We start from the raw sequence: 26,246 nt of genomic DNA, 5'->3' as shown, positions 1-26,246 counted from the left end.
CTTTTCCAAAGTAGCATCATTTGCTGGGGGTCATCATCTGTGCAAACAAGCAGCACATGCTCACTGATGCTCCGTCTGTGTTTACCAGGGCCACTCAGCTCTTGACCTCACTAAAGTCTTGGTCAATGGACAAAAGAGCTAGATTTCAGAGGGAAGGTGCCTTTGATAGCAAAATTGCATTTGACTGAGTGTGGCATCAAGGAACCCCAGCAAAATGAAATTCAATGGGATTCAAGGGGAAAGCTGTCTCCTGGTTGAGGCCATATCGAGCACAAATGAAAGCAGGTTCCTTAAGGTCGTGTCCTAGGCCTAATCACTGAAGTCCACATCTGTGAATAGATAAAAAAAAAATCTATTTCGCTAAGATATCAAGATTTGCTTGAACTAATAAAACAACATCAACGAATCAAATCCTAATGCAGATCTTAGCATATGGATAAACTTGAAGATCACATCCGTAACACCAACATCCAGATAATTAATCCAAATAGAGAGGATGAATAGTTCCAACATCAAACCCTGTGAACAACATTAGCCTCGAGGTAGATTTAAATCTATTTGTAACTATGTTTACCTACAGTTTTCACATTAGCTCAATACATTTCTGACAATCTTGAAGACAAGTTTTGTTTTGCTTTTGTTAAATGCTTTCTAGAAGAGCAAGTGAACAATGTCAACTTGTTTCCCTCATCTACCATTTTTCAGTATCGAAAAATTAATCAAACTTGTGAGACATCGCCTCTTTTTCTCAAACCATGTCAGAAGTTCCAGATGATGTTCCCTTTCTGTTTCAGTGTTCAAAGTTTGGACTTCCAATGACCCCCAAGGGATTTTTTTTGTCACTGACATCAAACATTTCAAAGGTCTGAATTTTTTGAATGCGGAGACAACATTAGTATCCTTCTAGCATATGGAAACTGTCTCAATGTACTGTAATCATTCAAAACTGTGGATAAGGCAGCTAGCACAGCATGTTTCCCATTTCCCTGAGGAGTCTTGCATTGGTATTATTTGGCCTGGCTGCTCTGTCTCCTGGTTTATAAATCAACATAAAATGATAACTGAATATCTGTTTAAAAAAGACAGAAAATGTTGGATGTACTCCATTGATCAGGCAGCATCTGTTCTGAGAGAAACAGATGCAAAGTTTCAGGTATGTAACCAGCATCAAATCTCATGAGTTTTAACATCATTGTTGAATTCCAACATTTGGGCATATATTTGATATGAAGTAGTCTTTTAATAACCGTGCCACATCCTGTGAGTCTTTTGTAATTTATCCTTGCATCCTTTAAGGGTTCAACTTGTTTGACAGTTCTCTAATGCTGAAACTGAAAAAGGTCTCATCATTATTTCCACGGTCCTCTTTCCCATTATCTCTCACTTAATCTAATTATTTGAAGCAATTATGATTCATTCGTAAATTTCTTAAATCAGAGCATCATGCGCAGAAGAAGGCCATTGGATTCATCTTGTCCATATCAGCTCTTTGAAGGTGCTTTGCAATTTGTTTTCTATTCAAGAGCTCAAAGAAATTGATTAATTCTTGTATACTTTACACTTTTAGAACAGTTATGTGAGTAGTGCTTCTCTATTTTGTTCAGATAGTAAATTTTGAAATGATCAAATAAATAAAAATTTGTTCAAACACTGAAATGTTAGTAACGTTAAAAACAAGACATAATAAAGATGTGATGAAAGATTGACAACATCTATCAATTAGTTTGAGAATTACTTTAGACACTTGTGGCCAGTACTGTTTTGTAATCCTCTTTTAAGAGTGAGACATTTTATTCTATTTATGATGATTACAAATAATTACACCCATAAAATATCACAAGAGAGAATGTGGATTTACTTTTGACTTATATTTAGCTTTATACATCTCTTTCTCCTTTCTTTATTCATGAATATTTCATTCAGGCTCTGTTGATTGAGGTTTCCTTGTTGATATGTGGAAAGTGGTTATGGTGGTACCATTTAGCAATGATAGAGTCACATCCTTGTAGAAGTGATACCTTGCATGCTCCCACTTAGGACTGAAGTGGTTCAACTGCTGTTTGTTCAATGACTGAACTCTGACAATTGCAGCTTTATATTAATTGGGTCCTTAACCATATCAGTTGAAGAAATTCACAATGCTGATTCTCAACATATCAGAACATCTAATGTCCGTGATTGTGCTACAGCAGTGTAGATATTTTTAGTCAAAATGTAAAGACATAATAGGATACACTTCTAGAGTTGGCGGGACTTGAATATTGGCCCTAAGATAGTGACTCTACTTTTGTGCCTAAAGAGCATTTGCTATGACAGTGTGCACTTGTTACATGTCCTGTAACACGTCTTAATGACAATCCGATTATTCTCACATTTAACCTAAGGAACAATTATTTCAATAATTGGAATTAATATTTCAGCAATACTATTAGTAATTAAGCTTAATTGGCCTCGTAACGATTGAAAGTCTAGACATATGAAGGAGTTATTTGTCATTAGTGGTTACTTAATTTGGCACTAGAATAGACTCCTTAACCTAAAGTATGACAGTGCCTACCAATATCATTAATACTACTTCACTTCTGTAGCAGCACTTAATTGAAGAATGGATTGATTTGTACAGGAATCCATTTTAATTTCCTGGAAAGCATAACCCATGATCACTAAAGAAAAATTTCTACACAAACAGTAATGATCTGATCATTTATTAATTATAGGCATTTAGGAAATACTTAGACTATTCAGCTCCTTGAGCCTTCTTTGCCATTTCCTGGCTTATCTACATCTCATCTCTATCTATTGGGGTGCATATTATTTATTACCCTTATCTAATAAAAATCCCTTAATAGAATCACAGGGTTATAGAATGTTACAGCCCAGAAAAAGAACCTTTGACCTAGTGTGTATGTCCACATGCAGGACATCAAGCACCTACCTATTCTAATCACATTTCCCAGAACTTTGTCCAGAGCCTTACATGATATGGCATTTCAAATATTCAGCTAAGTACTTCTAAATGTTGTAATGGTTCCAAATTCCACGACTCTTTCAGGCAGTGACTTCCAGATACTCACCACCTTCAGGGTGAGCAGCCTAATTTTAAGTCCCGTCTCAACCTTCTGTCCTTGGTTTAAATCCATGCCCCATGGTAATTGAGCCCACTACTAAGGGGAAATGTTTATTCCTATCCATGCCAATGAAATTCTGGAGGCTTACACCCACAACCCTGTCTGCTCAAAGGAAAACAACCCTACTCATGTGCAGTCACCTTTTGTAGCTGAAATACTCCCTTCCAGGCAACATTCTGGTGAATCTCCTCTGCTTCCTCTCCAGTGATATCACATCTTTCCAATAGTGTGGTGACCAGAACTGTGCATAGTATTCCAGGTGTATTTTAATCAACATTTTACCATACCCTCCTAGCTATTATATTCAATGCTTTGAATAATGAAGGCAAATATCCCATACTTCTGAACCACCCTGTCCACCTGTCCTGTTGCCATCAAGGATCTATGTACATGCACAGCAAGGTCCTGCTGATCCTCAGTTCTACCCAGAACATAGAACATCGAACATTACAGCGCAGTACAGGCCCTTCAGTCCTCGATGTTGCGCCGGCCCATCTAACCTACACTATTCCATTATCATCCATATGTTTATCCAATGACCATTTAAATGCCCTTAAAGTTGGCAAGTCTACTTATGTTGCAGGCGGGGCATTCCACGCCCTTACTACTCTCTGAGCAAAGAACCTACCTCTGACATCTCTCCTATATCTATCACCCCTCAATTTAAAGCTATGTCCCCTCGTGCTAGCTATCACCATCTGAGGGAAAAGGCTCTCACTGTCCACCCTATCTAATCCTCTGATCATCTTGCCTCTTAATCTCCTTTCCTTAACGAAAACAGCTTCAAGTCACTCAGCCTTTCCTCATAAGACTTTGCCTCCATACCAGGCAACATCCTGGTAAATCTCCTCTGCACCCTTTCCAATGATTCCACATCCTTCCTATAATGCAGTGGCCAGAACTGTAAGCAATACTCCAAGTGCAGCCGCACCAGAGTTTTGTACAGCTGCAACATGACCTCATGGCCTCAAAACCCAATCCCTCTACTGATAAAACCTAACACACTGTATGCCTTCTTAACAGCCCTGTCAACCTGGGTGACGACTTTCAGGAATCTGTGTACATGGATAACGAGATCTCTCTGCTCACCCACAGTACCAAGAATCTTACCATTAGCCCAGTACTCTGTATTCCTGTTACTTCTTCCAAAGTGAATCACCTCACACTTTTCCGCATTAAATTCCATTTGTTACCTCTCAGCCCAGTTCTGCAGCTTAACTATGTCCCTCTGTAATCTGCAACATCCTTCCGCACTATCCGCAACTCCACTGACATTAGTGTCATCCGCAAATTTACTAACCCATCCTTCTACGCCCTCATCCAGGTCATTTATAAAAATGACAAATAGCAGTGGCCCCAAAACAGATCCTTGCGGTACACCACTAGTAACTGAACTCGAGGATGAACATTTCCCATCAACCACCACCCTCTGTCTTCTTACAGCTAGCCAATTTCTGATCCAAACCGCTAAATCACCCTCAATCCCATGCCTCCGTATTTTCTGCAATAGCCTACCATGGGGAGCCTTATGAAATGCTTTACTGAAATCCATATACAACACATCAACCGCCTCATCCACCTGTTTGTTCACCTTCTCAAAGAACTTGATAAGGTTTGTGAGGCACGACCTACCCTTCACAAAACCATGTTGTCTGTCCCCAATCAAATTATTCCTTTCTAGATGGTTATAAATCCTATCTCTTATAATCCTCTCCAACACTTTACTTGTCAAACACTCACTTTCACACTTTTCAAGATTAAACTTCATCTGCCACTGTTCTGCCCATCTGACTAGCCCATCTACATCATCCTGTGGTCTTAGACTTTCCTTCTTCCTATTTACTACACCAACAATTTTTGTATTCACCTGAAAACTTACTGATAAAACCTGATAAGTCCACATCTAAATCAATGGTGTGTACTTCAAATGGCTGTGGACAGACCATTCCACCTTATTGTCACTATATGCACAAATATATATTCAGTGGCAGCAGTGTGTACCATTTACAAGAAATTCGCCAAGGCCTGTATGACAATATTTGATACAGGCTGGACTAACGATTTCAGATTTCCTTTCCTCAAAATAATTTTTGAGCCAGATGGATTATTATGAAAATTTAAATATTTCACAACTGATACTTGCACTTTATTCCAGGCCAATTTACTAATTTAACTGATCAAATTTAAATTTCTTTAATTTTGAACATAGGTCAGTGGATTATTAGTTCAAGTGCCTGGATTACTTGATCAAAGCACTGTACCGCTGTACCCCAACTGACGATTATTATTTTGAAACTAAGTTCCTTTTTTCTCGAATCTTCCTTTGGAAGCATCTATCTTACCAAATCTTCTGTATATTTTAGACCCATTGATCAGATCATGCCTCAATCGTCTATACTCAAAGGAATTGCTCACACTCCAATTATCTTCACTATCTGAGATTTTGCTGGTTTTGAAATGGAAGCAAGCACAGCATTGTCATGGCACCTGCACAGGAAGGGAACCAATGAACTGAGGAGCAATTTGATACAGGGCAGTGTTGCAGCATGATATAAGCCATTTTTTTGCACTAATGAATATAGACTACACTGGACCTGATTTCACGTAACGCTTGCTTTAAGGCATCTTTAGATGACATCTTTACAGCATCTCTGTTTAGCAATTTTTGTGGCATGATATAAGCCATTTTTATGCATTAATGAATGTGGTCTACATTGGACCTGATTTCACGTAGAGCTTGCTTCAAGGCATCTTTAGATGACATCTCTACAGCTCTCTGTTTAGCAATTTTTAAAACCTGCAACTAACTACAAATGGAGTCACTACATTAATAACACAGCATTAAATAATAATGTTCAACTTTTACTTTAATCACAAACGAATAATTCTAACTAAGATAAAAACAGCTTCGTTTAAATAAATAGAAAACGCTATTTTTATCTTTTTTTCAAATTTGTTATTTATATTGTTTAGAGTTTTGGCTGAGATAAACTGGCTATCGGGGTAGATAATCTTAATATGAAGCATTTTATTTCACATTTTACGATAAAACTTTGCACTATGTTTTTGAACAGTGAAGACACATCTTCAAGGAGTAATGCATTTCTGCTAAATTATGAAAAATGAATGACCACACTTTCGGCTTAGTGCCCATCTGATGACAATTTTCAATAAAGCATTTATGAAAAAGATTGCTTGAGTTCTACTTATTAACACACTTTCAAAAAAATTCTCAACTTATATAAAGCTTATTTTAATTTTTCATTATAACTTTCTTTCCTGCTCAACTAAACAGAAATAACTCTACAAGGTCTTACAATATGCTCGAATATGGCAAATTTTCTATGTTTCAACATTATTATCTTCAATAAGTCCTTGTTCAAAATTTCTAGCTGGTAAAGTTGCTTGCTAAATATCTGGGCTATTTAATTCCTTACATTTATCAAATGTCAGTAGTTGAAGCCCTCCAGCTATATTTCTGAGCATGTGACATTGAATATACATCCATCAGTGACCAGATGAGAAGTTGAAGTTGTATATTTTTGCCTCTTGAACACAGGGCCAAATGGATTCGTCAACATTTATGAGACGGGTTCAGAGAATGAGGAACCTCAGCCAATCTGGTCAACTGGGGAAGCTGGAGATGTTCTCGACGTGCATTTGTGTAAACAGAAAACTAGACAGTGATGGAATCGGTCTGCAGATTGGGCAGCATCTGTGCAGGGAGAAGCCATCAAATTGTAGAGTTTAATACACATCCTAGGCCTTATTTGGAGTGTTGGCGTGTGTTTCGTCAGATGGGAAGGTGCAATCTATAGAGCATCCTGATTTTCCACCTCTGCCCTGTTTAAATCTGGGACAAGAAGATTTGAGGATGACTCCCACTCCATTGCACTTATAAAAAAACTTATTACCATTTCAGACCTCTTCTCTCTCTGGCTTACTTTCAACCAGTGGTGGGTGGGGCTGTGACCACAGTGCAAACCCTGGAGTGTTTCCTTGTTGGGGAAGTTGCCAAATTTAAGGACCTGACATTTATAAAATAAGATGGGCGCTTTTGACTCCTCTTCCGGTGCCCCTTTTCTGCCCCTGTCAACTCTTATAAAGTAAAATAACTGACACTTCACCCTTGCTTTTTAGGATGGGCATTCCAGTGACCTTGGGGCACAGGGGTGATGATTGTAACTTCCACAGTGGAGATGATCACATACATTGAAAAAGGGCAAGGCAGGACTTCTCTCCCTTAAACTCAATCTTCTTCTATAAATAAAGCGCAATAACGTTCCTACGAAACAAAAGAGGCGTGGGATAAAGCAGCCAAAATAAGTAGAAAAATTAAAACAAAATATATATAGAAGGCATAGTTAGTAAATTTGTAGAGGGCATCAAAATTGGTGGCATTGTAGGTAGTGAAGAAGATTTTCTAAGATTACAAAGGTATCTTGATCAAAAGGACAAAGTCAGAAACCACATAACACTAGGTTGTAGTCCCACAGGTTTATTTGAAATCACAAGCTTTCGGAGCGCTGCCATATAACCTGGTGTTATGTGACTTCTGATTTTGTCCACTCCAGTCTAACATTGTTACCTCCACATCTTGATCAAATGGGTCAACTGGCTGAAAAATGGCAGATGGAGCTCAATCTAGATAAATTTGAGGTATTGCATTTTAGCACAGCACACAAGGGTAGGACTTCTACAATTAATGGTAGGGTCTTGGGTACATGCTATAGAACAGAGGGACCTAGGAGTGTAGGTAAATAATTCTTTAAAGTTCGCGTCACATGTAGGCAGGCTGGTTAAAAAGGCATTTGGCATGCTTGCCTTCATTTCTCTGTCCTTTGAGTATGGGAGTTGTGAAGTTATGTTGAGATTGTACAGGACATTAATGAGGCCTTTTCTGGAGTACAGTGTCCAGTTCTAGTCACCCAATTATAGGAAATATTTTCTTAAGCTGGAGAAGGTTCAGAAGAGATTTACCAGGATGGTGCCAGGTATGGAAGGTTTGAGCTATAAAGGAAGGCTTGATAGGCTGGGACTTTTTCATAGAAACATAGGAGGTTGAGAGGTGATAGTTTATTAAAATAATGAGAGGTATGGATAGACTTAATGGTAGTTGTCTTTTCCCTAGAAAGTAGGATTTCAAGACTAAGGAGCACATTCGGGTGAGTGGAGAGAGATTTAAAAAAGAAAAGAGGGGCAAATTTGTTTACACAGAGGGCAGCTTGCTTGTGAAATGAATTTCCTGTGGAAGTGGTGGATGTGGGTACAATTACGGTCTTAAAAAAGACATTTGGATAAGTAAATCAATAGGAAAGGCTTGGAGGGATTTGGGTCAGGAGCAGGCAGTTGGGACTAACTCAGTTTGTGATTATGTTCAGCATGGGCCGATTCAACCAAAGGGTCTGTTTCCATTCTCTATAAGTATTATTCGTATGACTCTATGAGTAAGACAGGACACTTGGTCACTGTCCATCACCCATCTATGGCCCATGGTCCACTGCTGATAGTGGACCAATTCCGGGGGCAACGTCAGCAGCAACCATCTCTTCATCAAGAACTGCCAATCTCTTTCTGGTTACTTAAGTGTCTAGGTGGCACTTATTTTGTTGGGCCTAACCACAAAGGAGAAGACATGTTTCCCTGATATGCACTCCAGCCAGTGGTCTAGATTCCTCTCATCTTTATTAAATTCCACTCAGTATTTCAGATCTCTCAATTACAAGCAAAACTTGCATTCTCTTGCTGGTATTTCATTTTAAGCCCACTTATCAATTCAATTGGATTCAGGTACTTTTACTGATTATGTAGAAACACAATACATATTCAGCTCCATAAGTTGAAATGAACTTTGTTTTCTTGGCATTAATTTTGACCCATGCTTCTCGAACAGGGATAAAGAATGCATATTATCCTCTGGTAAATCATACTGATTCACTGTCAAAGGCAATGACTTCTCCTTCAAATAAGTTAAATAATGGAGTGATTCTTCATTCCAGCTGACTGAAATTATCTAGGTAGCTCAGTCAATGAATTAGTAAAAAGGACTGAACTCCTGTCAACTGCAAAAGAAAACTATGAATTGCATTTACTTATGAAGGCAAGTGGTTAAAATGGTATAGATAACTTCATATTCTCCAGTTATCTGCACAGGTAGAAAACATTGATTTGAATCTCCTTGGACTACTTGTTGTTGCTCAACCTGGATCTTACGCTTGGTCAGAGTGACTAACCACAGGGAAGAAAACTAGGGCGACTTTAGCATATTTGTAGCATGGAAAGGAAAGGGCTGGCCACACTGTGGTACTGAGAGCTGAGGTTATGTATTCCGTAAGAGCTGGGGAGGCATTGTTTGTGATGTATGATGGTGGCGGGGGTGGGGGGGGGGAGCGGGGTTGCACATACTGTGAAAGGAAGGAGGCTAAGTGTTATCCAGACCTTTTGAGTCGTGTGGGTTGGCGTTTGCTTTGCAGACTAAGCCAGCAGGTCATTGGGTGGAGACAGCATTGCACATGCAACAATATTGAAGATTTTCACAAGAGGTGACAGTTTCAAACGGAAATGGAACAAGGGGTGTCCAGGTATAGCTCAAAATACCATCCCCAATATGGGACAGTCCTTTGATATCCAGCTCAGGGCATCAGCCTGCCACTGAGTCAGAATATTGCATGTTCAAGTTGCACTCCAAAGATTTCAGCATGGAAATCTAGGTAAATCTTCATTGCATACATGAGGGAGTGCTGAAACTGCTGGAGTATTGTCTTTGGGGTGACACATTGAGACAAAGCTGTGTTTGTCTTCTCAGGTAGATACAAAACACCATATAACACTATTCTGTAGAGGACAAGGCATTTATCCCTTTTGTATCTCTCAATCATAATCACTAATAACAGGCTATCTGGTCGTGATTGCATTGCTATTTTGGTAATCATTGTTGATGATGTCTGGAGGTGAATCTTGACAGGACCTAAGCTGAATACTTGGTGTTCGATAATACTATCCTTCCAACATTTTGTTAATAATTGAGATTAGCCAGATGGGTCAGAAATTCATCAGACTAGATTCTTCCTGCTCATTTGTGGACTGGGCATAATTGGGAAATGTTTAACCTCATTGAGAAGATTTCAGTGTTGTAGCTGTATTAGAAGAATTTGCCTAGAGTTGCGACTAATTTTAGAGCACGACTTATTAATTAGTGCCATTGAATGTGGATGTTTTGTCCAACTGGCTCTGTGTTTTTGAGCCATTAATTGGTCCTCTGATTTTAATGAAATTCCTAAATTTTAAGAATGTGCATTGAATTGTTGAATCCTGGTTGTTAAGGGAGAATCAATCTGATATATCTACCCAGTATTTCTATCTGGGGATTACACCCATGTCCTCTGTCTCTCTGACCTCTGATTCCCATAGTCTCACAGAGTCATAGGGTCATACAGCATGGAAATATTTCAGTACCACAGGTAGGCAGGGTGGTTAAGAAGATATTTAGCATGCTTGCCTTCATTGTTGAGACCATCGGGGAAACCAAGCGGAGGCTTGGGGATCGCTTTGCAGATCATCTATGCTCGGTTCGCAATAAACAGCTGCACCTCCCAGGCGTGAACCATTTCAACTCCACCTCCCATTCCTCAGATGATATGTCCATCCTGGGCCTCCTGTAGTGCCATAACGATGCCACCTGAAGGTTGCAGGAACAGCAGCTCATATTTCACTTGGGAAGCCTGCAGCCCAATGGTATCAACGTGGATTTCGCAAACTTCAAAATCTCCCCTTCCCCCACCTCATCCCAAAACCAGCCCAGCTCATCCCCACCTCCCTAACCTGTTCTTCCTCTCACCTATCCCCTCTTCCCACCTCAAGCCGCACTCCCATTTCCTACTTACTAACCTCATCCTGCCCCCTTGACCTGTCCGTCCTCTCTGGACTGACCTATTCCGTCCCTACTTGCCCACCTACACTCATGTTTACTGGTTCCATCCCCGCCTCTTTAAATGCCTGTCTCCTCTCCACCTATCTTCTCCTCTATCCATCTTCTATCCGCCTCCCCTTCTCTCCCTATTTATTTCAGAACCATCTTCCCCTCCCCCATTTCTGATGAAGGGTCTAGGCCTGAAACGTCAGCTTTCCTCTCCTCTGATGCTGCTGGCCTGCTGTGTTCATCCAGCTCCACACCTTGTTATCTTGGATTCTCCAGCACCTGCAGTTCCTATTATCGAGTATAGGCGTTGTGATGTTATATTGAGGTTGTACAGGATAGTGTTGAATTAAAAACCTAAAGACTAGCAGATGCTGTTAATCATGAGCAGAAACAGCAGTTGCTGGAAAAGCTCAGCAGGTCAGAAAATCAGAGTTAACTTTTCGGGTCCGAAGACCCTTCCTCAGAACTCAGAAGCAATACTTCACGTGCACTTTCATTCTGAGGAAAGTTCCTGGACCTGAAATGTTAACTCTGATTTTCTCTTCACAGATGCTGCCAGACCTTGATGAGCTTTTCCTGAACATTGCTGAGTCCACTTTTGGAGTACAGCGTACGGTTCTGGTTGCCCTATAAGAAGAAAGATGTTATTAAATTGGAGAGGGCTCAGAAAAGATTTACCAGGATTTTGGTGGGACTGGAGGGTTTGAGCAATGTATCAAACTCATACTTGATCTTTTCTGGTAAAATTTATCCGAATTAAAATAATAGCTCCCAATTTCTTGTGCAATGTATATTTTTCTGCTTACATGTTAATAAAGATGCTTGTTAAATATAAAGATTTTCTGCAAAAAAGGAGAAATTCATGACACTTTTGAATTGTAAAAATCTTCCACTGGTTTCAAAAATACACAGTTATCAAGTGTAAAAATTTTTGGTCAATGATAATTCAAGATAATTGTGTCATAACTACATCTTGGATGAGACCAACATTTTAATATTTTACTGAGGATTGAATGTGCAAGGATACTAGGTTTTCACTCAACTTTAATTCCAAATAAATGTCTCAGTCCAGCATTAATTGCTTTCAGTAGAAAGTTTGAGACAAAAGCAATGACATCTCAATTACATGATCAGTAATTTTTATGCTGGTTTATTGCATTGTCGTCCACTGCAGATGTGGAGATATGAGATTATCAGCTTTACTTCATATTTCAGATCTACCTTACTTCCTTGAAAAAAACCTATTTCCTGAACTTAATTAAACTCTCCATTGCAAGAATATTATCAGAAGCATGTTGTAACCAGTTTTGAGATTGTACTTGGCATAAATGAGCAATGCTCATGTATACTGAACATGAAGATGAGGAAGATCTCTGGAAGCCTGCAATGGCAGAGATTGAGCAAATGGATAGAATTTAACACCCTCCCTAGCAGCAGGTTTGGAGATGGTGCATTTAACAAGGGGGTGGGATTGTGGTGGGGACCCTGCTGGTTTCAACATAGAAACATAGAAAATAGCAATTGGAATAGATTATTCAGTCCTTTGAGCCTGCTGCACCATTCAGTATGATCAGGGCGGTTCATCGAACCCAATACACTGTCCTCGCACTCTTTGATCCTTTTAGTCCTGAGAAATGCTTCCAACAGAGGGGCCTTCCCACCTCTGCACAGTTAATGCTCAATTGAGGGCTTCATCCCACTGTCACTAGCATTTAACCAGATGCCGATAGCTGGGGGAATGATCACATAGGGTGTTTGAAAAGGAAATCCTGTCAAGTTTGCTTCTGGGCACCTGGGGCATGGGAGTCCGAGTGATGTGGGGTTGGGGTTGGGGCCCTTGTTGAAAGGCACTCAATGTCTACGTGACGGACCCCAGTATTGGAAAAGAGTTGCAGCTGGACCTTCTGAGAGTCAGGCCTCTGCCTTCCGACTCCCAGCAAACTCTGTGTACTCCATGTCCAAAGCCACCTCAATACAACTTCCATCCCTTCCTCAGATACTTACGACCTGACTCCCTCAGTGACCTTAAACCTCTGGCAGGGGCATTAGCAGCAGCAGCTGTCAGTGATGGAGATCTACTGGCCTTTGATTGGCTAGCAGCCCTTGAAGGATAGCAAGTCCTTTGAGAGATGCAAAGTCCTGAGGGAAGCATTTAAGCATTTGGATTAAATTCTGCTCAGCTGCAGTATAAGAGTTTAAGCAGGGACTCATTTTTATCTTGTTCAGTTTAATTAATGTAAAATATCAACAATTTGACCTGGCAATATTAAGTCATTAACTTTTATTCACTCATAAAGATTGTTAATTTATAAGAGATTTAGAAGGGGTTCTTATTGAAATGCATGAGTCATTTTTGTTTGGCAATGTTATTAATAGATATGGAGCAAAGACAGATAATTAGAGTTAAGCCATCAGTTGGCCATATCTAAGAGTTTAATTGAATGGTGGAACAAGCTCTGGGCCTACTCCTGTGTCTAAGTTATAAATCAAACATTGTTTCTTAACACTGTATTTGAGATCGTCACAGTACTGTGCAAAATCTATTGACTTTCATGTACGTTAGAAAGTATCAGCAATAAGTATTTCAAAATAATTTATTATTCAATCATTATTTTTCATGTGTTCTACAATCTTGTCAATATTATTGAGCTAACCATGGAAAAACAAAGAATGACTACTCTCAAACTGTTCAGAAATTACTGAAAGCTAGAATTCAGGTCATAGAGTCATACAGTTTGGAAACAGATCCTTCAGTCCAACCAGTCCACGCTGAACATGTTCCCAACTAAGCTAGTCCTACCCACCTGCTCCTGGCCTATATCCCTCCAAACCTTTCCTATTTACATATCCAACCATATGTCTTTTAAATGTTGTAATTGTACCAGCATTGACCAATTCCTCAGGAAGTTCAATTCACACTCGATCCACTCTGTGTAAAAAATTTGCCCCTTATGTCTTTTTTAAATCTCTGCCCGCTCACCTTAAAAATGTGCCTCTTAGCCTTGAAATTCCCCATCCTAGGGAAAAGACAACTATTATCAACACTATTTATACTCTAATTATTTTATAAACTTCTGTCAGGGCACCTCTCAACCTCTTACACTCCAGTGACAAAAATCCAGCCTATCCAGTCTTTCTTTATAACTCAAAACTTCCATTCCCAGCAACATCCTGGTAAATCTCTTCTGAAGGTTCTCCAGCTTGTTAATATCCTTCCTACAACTGTGCGACCAGAATGAGATGCAGTATTCCAGAAGAGGCCTCACCAGTGTCCTGTATAATATCAACATAATGTCCCAACTCCTATACAGCACACAATGCAGCAGTCAACACTTCACCTCGAATACTGTGCACAGTTCTAGCACCTTTGTCCGAGGAAGGATATATTTGTGTATGGGCAGTTAGCAGAGGTTTGTCATTCTCGCAATGGTGGGACTGTCATATCAGGACAGATTAAGGACACAGAATCTGCAGTCTCTGGAGTTTACAAGGATGGGAGGAAAACTCATCGAAACTTACAAAATTCTTAAAGTGATAGAATTGATCCAGAAGTTATACTTCCCCTGGCTGTGAGGTCCGTAAACCAAGGCATACTGTCTCTGAGTAAAAAGCAAAACATTCAGGGCTGAGATAAGGAGGAACGTCTTCACACAAAGGGTAGTGAATTTTTTGAATTCGTTATCCCAGAGGACTGTGGGAGCTTAGTCACTAAGTAAGTTCAAGACAGAAATTGACGGTAATAACATCAAGGGATATGGGAAAATGCAAGAACATAGTTTTGCAGTCAACCATGATCTTGAATGGGGAACATGCTCAAAAGACTGAAAGACCTACTTCTACTTTTTTGGCATGAAGCCTCAATATAACATAAGTGGACTAGTGGTTGCAAGTGCTTTGATAACGTAGTCATTGATCAAAGACCAATGATTTTGGCTGTCATTGGTTTTGATCCTGAGCACTCTGCATGGGCCAAACATTGGCGTTAATGATGTTATCCATATTGTCACTTATCTGAATTCATTACCCAAAGTGTGGCAATGCTGGCGTTGTTGCTACTTGGACTGTTAAAGTGATATTGTATTTAACCGTAATCATAAGATTTTGAAGTGCATCACATAGCTCTGCTCTAGGCTGAGCTCTTATGTTGCTGGAGCTCTCTTTCATACGTTTGTCACTTCCAGATTGATTAACCTAATGCACTCCAGGCTGGTCTTCCATCTTTTGCCATTCAGAAATTTGAGGCCATCCTAAACTCCACTGCCTCTGTCCAAAAGTACTCAATAAATGTGACCGTCCTTGATATGAAAGCTGCAGTTGTTTGAGTGCAGCATCAAGTAGCCCTGGTAAAACTGGAGTCAATGGAAATTGAGAGAAACTCACTGTTGATTGTAATCATAGGGAAGTGGTTATGGTTGTTGGAGGTCAGTCACCATAGCTCCAGGGTATCTCTGCAGCAGGAGTTCCTCAGAGTACTATCCTAGGCCCAATGATCCTCAGCTGCTTCATCAATGACCTTGCCTCCATCATAAGCTCAGAAGTGGGGATGCTCGCTGATGATTGAACAGTATTCAGCACCATTTATTCCTCCCCAGATACAGAAGCAGTCTATGTTCAAATATAGCAAAGTCTGGACATTATCCAGACTAAGGCTTAAAATTGGCACATAATGTTTGCATCATACAAATTCCAGGCAATGACTATATCTGATAATAGAGAATCTAAACACCCTTTGACATTCAATGGTGATACTATCATGGAATCCCCACCACCAACATCCTGGAAGTTACCATTGATCAGAAACTGAACTGGCCTAGCCATGTAAATACAATGGCTACAACAGCAAGTCAGAGGCTTGGAATACTGCAGCGAGGAGCTCACTACCAAACTCCCTGAAGCCTGACCATCATCTACAAGGTTCACATCAGGAATGTGATAAAATAGTTCCCTCTTGCCTAGATGGTTGCAGCTTCAGCAAACTTCAAGAAGCTTAACACCATCAAAGTAACAACTTGATTGGCATCACATTTACAAATATCCACCATCAACTCTCAGTAGTAACAGAGTGTACTATCTACAAAATGCTCTGCAGAAATTCACTGAAGATCTAGAGAGTGCACTTTCCAAACTCATGGCCACTTCCATCTGGAAGATTAGGGCAGCAGAAATTTGAGAAAACCATCAGATATAAATTCCCCTCCAAGCAGTAATGTATCATTGCTCCGTCAGCATCACTGGGACAAAATCTGAGGATACCCTCCTTAACAGCTTTATGGGTCTGCTACAGCACATGGACTATAGCAGTTTAAGAACGCAGCTCACCACAGCGTTCTGAAGGGCACTAGGAATGGGTGATAATTCCTGGCCCAGCCAGCGAAGCCCACATCCTATGAGAAAAATTAAAAAAAAACATCCTTGAACTTTGGTTTTGGTGCAAGGAACATTTTAATTGTGGAGAAAGGTCCAAGGGCAAATTGCCTTTCTGCTATTGTTTATGACAAAGTTCCCATTCTTGTTTTCAAATCCTTCCCTATTCTAGCCTCTGTTAGCTCCTTGTAACCATCTAAGATCTCTGCATTTGATTAATTCTAGCCTCATTGTCCATCTCTAATTTCAATCACTTCACCATTGGTGGCCTTATCTTCAGCTCCTGAGCCCCCAAACTCTGGAATGCCCTCCATACACATCTCTGCCCCTCTACGCCTCTTTGCTTCCTTAACACTCTCCTTTAAATCTACCTCCTTCACCAAACTTATCACCTGATCTAATATTTTATGTGGCTCAGTATTGTATTTTATCTTATAGTATTTCTGTGGTCCATGGGCTAAATTGGATTTGCTGTTACTGATTTTAGTCGATTTAATTATGCCACTTTTTTTAGCAGATATTACACAGTCCCCTTCCTGCATGTCATTGAAAAATATTAAGTTTTTTTCTTGAGGTTAACTAATTTTTTTTAAGCTTCTGTCACCCATACCCGAAAGATGAAAAGATTCTCCACCTAATCCCGCCCTGGTCAAAAATCTACACAAAATGTAAGTTTTCGCATAAGTAATAGATCATTGACTCAATCCACCATGAATCACCAAGGTACTCAGCAAAACTTTGAATTGAATCCCATTCCATCACAACACACATTTTTGGCACTAATTCGCACCATTTGTTGAGTAAGATTCAGAAACTGCGTACAGTTAATAATGTTTTATGTAATATTACTACATACAATGTACTTACAAAACTACAAGTTTCTGTGAAGAATCTCCGCATGTGTGTCTGCTCTGAAGTCAAATGTCAGATAAACATCTAAACGTATTTTATTTTGAATGCCTGCTTTGTTTACAACCTCCAAAAGATGGAGCTGCTACAATATAGAACATACTGCAAAGGCCTTGGAGAGGGTGTTGAAAACATTTCCTGGAATGGTAACAGGACAGAAGAACTTTCGGTTACGTGGAGAGACTGGAGAGGGTAGGCTGCTGTCCCTTAGAGCACTGAAGATTAAGAAGAAATTTAACAGAGATGATCAAAATCAGGAATGGTTTTCATAGAGTAAGTAAGTAGAATGCGTTTCCAATGAAAGAAGGTCCTGTAACCAAAAGAAACAGATTTCAAGTGCTTGGCAAAATAACCAATTACAATGTTTTCTTACATAGTGAGCTGTGATCAGTTCTGAGGAAGTGTCACCAGACCTGAACCGTTAACCCTGTTTTTTCCTTCAAACATGCTGCTAGACCTGCTGAGCTTTTCCAGCAACTTTTGTTTTTGTTGTTGTAAACTGTGGTCTGTAATGGACTACTTGAAAAGATTGTGAAAGCAGATTGAATAGTTAATTTCAGAAAAGAATTTGATAAATATGTGAAAAAAATGAATTTTGGGGCTAGGTGAAAGAACAGGAATAGAATTAATTATGAATTAGAATTGGAATACTACAGCGAATAACTCACTACCAGACTCTCTAAAGCTTGACCAACATTTACAAGCACAATGGGCTAAATTACTATTTTCCTAATAGTATCATTCTAGGTTTTAATGATAAATTTCCATTTTTATTGTTACTTTTTGAAATAATAACGAGTTGTGGCAGATAGAACCAGAAATTAGTTGGTATAATGTTTGTTTTCCAGGTTTAACATTATCTGCGTGGCCTTCAGCATCCCAACTGAACAAGCAGCTTGCATAATGGGTGTCCAGGTTCCAGACCAGAAATATACATTAGGCAATTGAAAAATACAATTAGTGGGCATGATGTCTCAATATACTTATAGAGTAGCAGAGTCGTAGAATTGTACAGCAGGGAAACAGACTTTCAATCCAACTCATCCATATTAACCAGGTTTCCAAAATTAAATTATTCCCACTTGCCTGCATTTGGCCCATATCCCTTTAAACCTTTCCTATTCATGTACCTGTCCAAATTTCTTTTAACTGTTGTAACTGTACCTGCATCCATCAGTTCCGCTGGCAGTTCATTCCACATACCCTTCAGGTCCCTTTTAAATCTTTCCCCTCTTATCTTATAAACATGCCCTCTAGTTTTGAACTCCCCTAGCCCAAGGCAAAGACTTTTGCTATTTACCTTATCCATGCCCAACAAGATTTTATAAATGTATATAAGGTCACCCCTCAACCTCATGCGCTCCAGTGGAAAAATGTCCCAGTCTATCCCAACCTTATAACTAAAATTCTCCAGACTCAGAAATACCCTTGAAAATGTTTTCTGAGCCTTCTCCAATTTAATAGTATCTTTCATGCAGCAGGCTCTTGAAGCCAACTGTACTCAACAGAGGCAATGGCAGCTTACTGTATTCAGATAAAATACATTCACATGTGGCCTACTGAACATTTCTTAACGGTTACCATAGAAGACCACCAGCAAATGGATGAGAGTTCAATGGCTAGACATGTAAATCTCCATTGGTAGTTCATTGGGTCTAGTTCATTGCACATTAAGGACCATCAATAAGTGCATCTCGGGCCAAAGTGGTCCAACACAGGGATCTTTTCTTGCATTCAGTTTGCATCAAAAGGCTGACACTATGCAAATCCACTCTGTGGCCTTTAAAATAGACCTTGGTCACCTTTCCAAATTATGAATTACCTCAAAACTAACACCATCGATCATATATTCTGAACTATGTCCTATAATAATAAGAAACTTAAGTATTCATTTTTATTTTTATTTAAATTGCCGAGGACCCCACAAACTTCTGATGTAGAGGTCTATTATTGTATTTGCTTCGCCTCACTTTCAATACTATATACAAACTTGGTCAACCTGCATAGCAACATTCTATAGCCATTTTAATTCAACAATTGATGAATATTTTTAGAATGTTTTCTGCAGACCCTCGAAAGAAGCTGACAGCTAAATCTTGCATTATACCCAGGATGTTTTTTCTCCGACCCATGCAAGGGTAGAAGAGAAACTCACTGATTTTATTTGTCTTGATAGGGAAGTGAGGGAGAATTTTCCACTGTCTGCTCTACTTGAGGCCTTCATTGATGACGAGGCAAATTTGACCCCAAGGCAAGCTCTTGTAATGAATGTTTTGGAAAATATATCTGTTGTTTTTCATTGAAGATATCTTCTTGTTATTGGATGCAGCCTTTTGAAAACTGAAGCTAACAGTGAGAGGTTGTGGTTCTCATAAGGAAGGTACTATGGTTCAAGAGAGGTTAGGAAGGGTATTTGTTGTAAAATATAAGTGGTATTCAATTTTTGATCAATACTGGTATTGGAAATTCTCAACCTCGGTTTGGTTACAATCTTCCTGTGTATGAAAGTGAAACTTACAACAGCAAATTAAATAATACATCCAAATAGTTCTCCTCCATGTTTAAAAGCTCATAATCACATAAGAGAAGAGCTTCTTTCAGCCATGTGTAATATCCAGGACCAAACTATGATGTGTATTTTTGACAGAGAGGAGACACTGTTGATGAGAAAAGGATACTGGCCAATATTGACCACATACTGAGTCTCCTGCAGTCAGCCTTCTGAAATTTTTGGCGAACATCTTCACATGATGATCTGTATTAAGCAATTAGGAACATTTGGTATACCGCACAGACCTTGGATACCTGAAACATTAAGATGTTGTGAGTAGTTTCTTCCAATACATTGAAGGTAGGCAACCAGATTAAGTTATCTAATTTCCTGGAGCTGCAAAGTAATACTTGTTCCAAAAAAAATGTAAGTGGGCATGATGAACACCAGGAAATGAACACAACATACACAAAAAATAGGGGAGGGGGCACCATGCTCAAAACAGTTCAGTTAAGCATACACACAAAAGAAACTCCTCTTGCACTCACAAAAAGTCATTCTCAAAAATAAAATGCCCTTAAAGGCTTAAATAATTAAATAATAATTGAGATACTCTAATAGACACTTTTGCAGGTAGATGTTACTCGTCTCATTCTTACCTTTGCAATTCTTCAGTGGTGTTTGAGTTTTATGTTCAGTCACTGACCTGTGCTCTCAACACAGTGTAAGCAGTATCTAGAAGAGTGAATAGTTGTGGCTTGACTGTTTGCTACTGCTCTTGAGTTGCAGACCTGAGAGCAAAGATCGCGAAATGCATGCTTCTAACTGCCAGTGACATTCCCAATGCTTCAAAAAAAAAACAACACTCATGGGTTTGTCAGATCTCTGTTAACATTAGGAATGTAAAGACAGCGTACAGGCTGCCAAGGTACTTTTTAAAATTGTTGCTTTGGATCTGGTCTTTTTTCTATGTGGCGTTTGCAATGCATTTGTAGTCTCAACTATCACTCACTCTAGACATTTGGCTGGAACTCAAATTCATCTGTCTGTCCAGAAATGTTTCCAACACAATGAGAACTGAAGTGCATTACGAGTTTTGCTAGAAACAATCAGCTCAGTCTGAGAAGTTGAGTACAATATTTGATGAGGACATTAAGAAAAATAACTAGACAGTTGTGATGATTCTTAATACAACAGAATTCGTTCTTTTTGCAATCAGTCACTATAAAATGACTGGTATCAAAGTGAATAGACCAGGAGGAGTTGAAAGCAAATAATTATAAGTTAGATTTAGAGTTAACAGGAGGTGTTCAAGGTAGATTTTCTGAGGTGATTGGTCCTCAGAGGTTGTGCAAGGTGGGGCTCTATTCACTGGAAAAAGAAAGGATTTGACAGGCTGGATGCAGAAAAGCTGTTTCCCTTTGCAGTGAGATCAAAACTAAAGGATACAAATATCTGACAGCCATTTATAAATCCAACTCTGTATATTTACACTGAGAGTGCTTAGGGTGTGGAACTTCCTCATGCAAATTGTTATTAACATCACTAGCATATGATTTTACACACCTTTTCTAAACCTTTTCTTAGCCTTCACTGCTCTAATGATGTAGTCCATCCATGTAACTATAATCTCTCACGCTTAGAACCATTCAAGTAAACCTATTCTCTACACTCCTCCGCGTCTTCACTTTCTTCCTAAAGTGTGGTGCCACGATTAAGAGACAGTAACTGGGGCTGACATAATGTTTCATCTATGAATCATGCATTTTTTGTTGTGCTGTACTTCTGAGCGACTAGAAGCTATCCAGTATATTTGACAACAGGTCAACACATGCCAATTTCCACAAGGGGTCATTCGTTACCAATCACAAACCAGAATCTTACGTTCTTCTTTCCCATTGAGGGACGCTGTGGTCGTTTGAGGTGATATGTTGGATTCCAACTGCTTGCCAGTTGATGTTATCTAATATCGCTGTCCAATCATTAGCACTGGAACATTCCTTACTATTGGGCTCTAACATTCACATTCTTTGAGTCATCAGATGACCTGTGCATATGAAGCAGCAAAAATTAATGAAGAAAATGATCAAGATGCCTGTAACATGGAAAATCCAAGTTTCCTCAAGTTACACATGCCTTATCCTAGCTTAAGCCCCATTTCTCCTACTTTTTAACAGCCAGCTAAATCTTATGGCACAATAATCAGAAGTGCATGTAATGTCCCAAGGTGGGAGTGGACAAAATAAAAACAGAAAGAAATGCAGATGCTGTAAATCAGGAACAAAAACAGAAGTTGTTGGAAATGCTCAGCAATTCTGGCAGCATCTGTGAAGAAAAATCAGCATGTAGCTGTTGACAAAGCTGCCATCCCAATTCAGGCATGTGAGCTGCCCCCAGAAAGCTGAGGGCTAGCAGTTCTGTAAACTAAGCAGTGCCACCTCTCACATTGGTCTTACCAGCAATACAAGGTCATATTGGTGGCCGTGTGTGCCCTGAAAACCAGGGCAGTAGGGTCTGAGATAACAAAGTGTGGTGCTGGATGAACACAGCAGGCCAAGCAGCATCTTAGGAGCACAAAAGCTGATGTTTCGGGCCTTGACCCTTCATCAGAAAAGGGGGATGGAGAGAGGATTCTGAAATAAATATGGAGAGAGGGGGAGGTGGACTGAAGATGGATAGAGGAGAAGATAGGTAGAGAGGAGAGTATGGGTGGGCAGGTAGGGAGGGGATAGGTCAGCCCGGGTGAGACAGACAGGTCAAGGTGGCGGGATGAGGTTAGTAGGTGGGAAATGGAGGTGCGGCTTGAGGTGGGAGGAGGGGATGGGTGAGAGGAAGAGCAGGTTAGGCAGGCGGGGACGATCTGGGCTGGTTTTGGGATGCAGTTAGGGGAGGGGAGATTTTGAAACTGGTGAAATCCACATTGATACCATTGGGCTTCAGGGTTCCCAAGCGGAATATGAGTTGCTGTTCCTGCAACCTACGGGTGACATCATTATGGCACTGCAGGAGGCCCAGGATGGATATGCCGTTTGAGAAATGGGAGGGGGAGTTGAAATGGTTCGCGGCTGGGAGGTGCAGTTGTTTGCTGTGAACCGAGCATAGGTGTTCTGCAAAGCGATCCCCAAGCCTCTGCTTGGTTTCCCCGATGTAGAGGAAGCCACACTGTGTACAGCGGATGCAGTATACCACATTGGTGGATGTGCAGGTGAACATCTGCTTGATGTGGAAAGTCATTTTTGGGCCTGGGATGGGGGTGAGGGAGGTGGTGTGGGGGCAAGTGTAGCACTTCATGCGGTTGCAGGGGAAAGTGCCAGGTGTGGTGGGGTTGGAGCGGAGTGTGGTGCGGACAAGGGAGTCACGGAAAGAGTGGTCTCTCTGGAAGGCAGACAAGGGTGGGAAAAAATGTCTTAGGTGGTGGGTTTTGACACGACCCACTCAGCCAGGATACAGGAGGAGAAACACTCACTGCAGGTGGCCCTGTTACCAGGCTGGAAGGAGTTGTATGGTGGTCTGCTGAGGAAATCTCTTCATAGGCATCAGAGTACCCAAATAGGAAGTCTATGCTTTATCCTTCCCTCCATAATCAATGGGAAGGCTTTCAGATTTCCACATTGACAGGAGTCCTCCAGCTGCTGGTAAAATGTTGGCAGGTGCAGCAAGTGGTGCTTAAACAGTGATATTGATGCCTCATTTATATCGCAGATGGGTGGACCATCTGCTACTCTCTTTCGTACCCCTGCCAAGATACGATGGCAGTGGGAAGGTACTGTGGGTTTGCCACCTTTTGGCTTCTTTCACCATTTTTGCCAGTCATCTGTCCTCCTAACCTGGGCCCCATAGGCCTGGCAAATTTCAATCCAATGCTCCTACATACCTTTGTGTTCTGTGGTCAAATGTTGCAGTTAAAACCCAGTGCCATTTTCAATTCTAATTGCTTTGCCACTACCACAAATCTGAGGTGGTGCAGGGCTGTTAGTCCAAAGATCCACAAATGTTCTGGGGACCCAGAGTCAAATGTCATCTTGTCAGATGGTGGAATTTGAGTTGAGAAAAAAATCTGGAATTAAGAGTCTAATGATGGCCATGAATCTATTGTTGATTGTTGGAGCATCCCATCTGGCTCACTAATGTCCTTTCGAGAAGGAAAATGCCATCTTTACCTAATCTGGCCTACACGTGACTCCAGACCCAAAGAAATGTGGTGGCTCTTAACTGCACTGTGCGCAATGAGGAATAGGCAATAAATGCTGGCCTAGCCATCATTATTTAGCCAGCGAATGAATAGTAAATGAAAAGGGTTTTCTTTGCTCAATCTATTCAGCTCCTCACTTTAAAAAATGAGATCCTGAGTAGATTATTCAGCTCCTTAAGTCTGTTGTGCCTTTCAATTAGTTGGTCTGTGACTTAAACTCCTGCTCAACATCAACTGCTCCCCACCACATCCCAACCACACTCTCTTACCTTCACTTCATGAACTACTTTTGCGTTTAATTCACAGTGTGATAATGTATCAAGCAGAATGTTCTAGTAAAGAAAGGAGATATTCATGGAATGATAAAGATTACCCTTTGACAGCTCTTGACAAATTGTGATAGTTTGGAAACAAAAGCACTATGGTCATAAGAAGGGATTATACTGTTTAAAACTGCTAGAAGTGACCATTATGAGGACAGGACAGATGTGAAAAGGCTCCAAGATATACTGTCACATGATACAGGAGATCCTGGACCTAATACATAGGGTGTAAAGCCAAGGAAGTGACGATAAAGCCAACAAAAACAGATATCACTGTAAAATGTCAGCAGACCTGGCAGCATCTGTGGAGAAAAAGCAGAGTTAATGTTTCAAATCCTGTGACATTTCTTCAGGACTAGAAGGAGCTAGGAAAAGACGGTATTTCAGCTGATGACAGGACCTGGAGGATGGGGTGTGGAGTTGGGATAAAGAGAAAGGAGTGGGTGGATAGGTGGAGAGGGAGCACAGAAAGAGAAAGTCAGGGTAGGTTGACAAAAGGATTGTTGGTTGTAGGCCAGGAAAGAAGAGAAGTTGGGTTAGGGTTAATGTGGAGTGTGAGTATTTGAAAATGGATTGGCTAGTCTGAAGCCTTTTCAGGGCAGGACATGGGGTTATGAGGGAAGTGATGGTAAGCCTTTTGGAATTCTCAATCTATTTCAACTTAAACATTGTGTCCAATTTTGTTCATTCCACTTAAAGAAGGTTGTGAAGAATGTTGAAAATGCGCAGAAAAGATTCATAAGTATGATTTTTGGGATAAGAGATTTCAGTTAAATGGAGAAATTGGACATGCTGGGACTGCTCTGCTGAGAGATCTTTGAGAGGAGATTCAATAACTATAGACCAAATCACAAAGGAGCTAGCCAAATGAGATAGAGTGACAACAAAGTGTGAAGCTGGATGAACACAGCAGGCCAAGCAGCATCTCAGGAGCACAAAAGCTGACATTTCGGGCCTAGACCCTTCACTGTTTCCATTGGTAGAAGGGTCGTGAATTAGTGGAGACTAATTTAAAGTCGTTGGTAAAAAAAATAGCGATATAAGGCTGTGGTTAGGATCCAGTTGTTAAAAATGGAAAGAAGTAGGATAAGCTGATTTGCACTTGCAGATAACCAGCAATCGTACAATGGAACTAATAATCTTCTTGTGTAGAAGACTAGACAAGAACGCGTAGAACAGCTGTACCCATTCTATCAGTCTACAATCTTATTCTATGAATAATGGTCACTTGGGTTTTAAAGGCTTACTGGCACCTTATTTTATTGATTTCAATCTTGGTTTAATAGAATTTATGATGAACTCATGTAGCAGTCAAGTTCTAATAATTTTTTTGTTCAATCGTTATTATTCTGTAGATGTTTTATTCAATAATTTGACTTGGTTATTTTTCCTCCAGGTGTTAAGTTATTGTTGGGTGACAATTCTGTTTAGTAATAGTCAATGATTTTCCTGAGCTATCATCATTTATGCATAAGTCTTAACAGGAGGGAGTATTAGGAAGATTACTCGACTTGAGAATGCATTGCAGCTGAGTTAGTCCTGGCCTCCCTCTACGTCCACATTGCTGGATAGAGATCAGGAATAGAAAACAATCTAATTATCCTTCGTTAAACAAGGTGAACTGGGGACACTCATAATGTCAATATGACCCTCAACTGAGATTATCAAAGACTGAGATTTGGTTTCTAGTTAATTGGCTCCTCAAAGTTATGGCAACTGGTTCAAATTTGAGCTTTTGCTGTAATTCTAAAGCACTTTAAAAGTTTGTGTGTTTGGGCGTTCAGAAAGAAGAGTCCTATTTCAAATCCCAGTTCAATATATTAAATTGTATCAGTCCGTCAGTTGGAAATACATGTAAATTAAGTTTAAACATTAATTAGTAGTTTTAAATATTATGATCTCTGCAGATTCATGATGCACA

General features: G+C 40.1%; 1 long non-coding RNA gene across 1 annotated transcript; it reads right to left on the bottom strand.

The window, feature by feature from the left end:
• LOC125461117 (uncharacterized) lies at positions 1-20,570 on the bottom strand. Its single transcript, XR_007249404.2, has 4 exons — positions 20,470-20,570; positions 20,019-20,124; positions 17,278-17,629; positions 1-329 (listed from the first exon to the last, which is right to left on the bottom strand). It is a non-coding gene; the product is annotated as an uncharacterized LOC125461117 (long non-coding RNA).
• Between the last annotated feature and the right edge of the window lie 5,676 nt (positions 20,571-26,246).

This window comes from Stegostoma tigrinum, chromosome 18, assembly GCF_030684315.1.
Source record: "Stegostoma tigrinum isolate sSteTig4 chromosome 18, sSteTig4.hap1, whole genome shotgun sequence".
In the NCBI taxonomy this organism is placed as follows: domain Eukaryota; kingdom Metazoa; phylum Chordata; class Chondrichthyes; order Orectolobiformes; family Stegostomatidae; genus Stegostoma; species Stegostoma tigrinum.
The sequence above is the reverse complement of the archived record's forward strand: the minus strand, read 5'-3'. Positions and strand labels throughout refer to the sequence as shown.